The sequence below is a fragment of the Oxyura jamaicensis genome, chromosome 2, assembly GCF_011077185.1.
Source record: "Oxyura jamaicensis isolate SHBP4307 breed ruddy duck chromosome 2, BPBGC_Ojam_1.0, whole genome shotgun sequence".
Taxonomy (NCBI): Eukaryota; Metazoa; Chordata; class Aves; order Anseriformes; family Anatidae; genus Oxyura; species Oxyura jamaicensis.
Window position 1 is genome coordinate 60,884,073 of NC_048894.1, and position 1,561 is coordinate 60,885,633.

Genomic DNA, 1,561 nt, shown 5'->3' on the forward strand with positions numbered 1-1,561 from the left:
CCTTGCCTTCCCTCCCCCTCCCTCCCCCCCCCCCCCCCGCCCCTCCCCTCCCTTCCCCTCCCTTCCCTTCCCTCCCCCTCCCCTCCCCCCCCTTTTTTTTTTTTTTTTTTTTTTTCCCCAGCTATAATTGTGTGTATGCTACGAATCTGGGAGATGCATAGTGGTGGTGAGTATGCCATATTCAACATTTGAAAAGAGTGCAATGAAGCAAAGTCCTAAGAGACACTATTTAAACACTCTTGTGAAACTCTGATCTTGGTTGCTACATGGATTGCATTTGCCAGTGTTGGGAGCAGACCCAGAAAAAATAAGTAACATTTTTAAAACATACTGGGCATAACAGCATGTTCCCTTCTTCTCTTAGTAGTTTCAAAAAATGTCTCAGTACAAAATGGAGTTTTCCTTGAATGTACTCATTTCTTAACTAGTATAATGAAGATCACTCAAAAATTGACAAATGTGTTATAGAATGTATATAAATTTTAATGTATATATAATAACTGTGTATAAGTGTTATAAAATTTCTTTTGTTTTAACCTAACAAATAATGCTATTGGAAGTTGCTGATGAGGCCAGAAATATTTAAGAAATGCTGAACCTAGTGCAAAAACAAAACAAAAACAAACAAACCAACCAACCAACCAAAAACAACAACAACAACAACAAAAGTAGATGTACATCTGCATGGAACAAAGTAATGTTACATTTTTGTAGGTGAGGAAGGGAAAATTAAATACTTCTCCTAATCTGATGTTCTCTTTCTCATTTCTTGAAATGTTCTTACTAGAAGATTACACAGCTCAGTATTTGTTCATATTGAATCTATTCCTTATATATTTTATATCTTGCATAGTAACTCCCACAAAAATAATGATCCCAAAATAGCATAATTACTTCATTCCAAGTACAGATTTTTTTTCAGGACCTGCTGCTTTCCCTTACCACTTAGCAAGAAGGTTGCTGGAAAACAGCATCAAAATAATATCACCTTTCTTAAATAAATACATTAAAAAAAAAATGGAGGCAGACCTGATTTGTATATACTGCTGTTAAATTATAAGCAGCATCAATGAAGCATGAGTCGGCACCTGCTGACATTTTGTTCAACTGATGGCTGCAGAGCACAATGTCTGCATGGTTAGACACTGATGTCAGACTCAGTGGAGACACAGAGATACAGAAAGAATAAAGATCAAAGAAAAACAGACACTCGGAATGATTTGACCAACTGGGTATTGCCATTTTTCCAAGGAGCAAAGTGTGTGTGTGTGTGTACATGAGGAGGTTACAGCTGCAGAAGATGGGGTTGGCACACAAGGTAAGCCTCTAGCTGCATGAAGATTTCACTCATGCAAAGTGGGGGTTTCTTGTGGAAAAACAAGTGGCAGCCCCTCGAAACACCAGAGGGCAGGTGGGCACTGCATCAGTTGCTTCTATCAAGATACCCTTGGACTAAGCTGAAGCAGAGGAGCTGAAGCTGTGAGATCTGAGCCGTGGGGCAGGGGGATACATGGAGCACATCTTGTTGCTGCCTCCCAAGACGTGATGCTGCTGTCATATG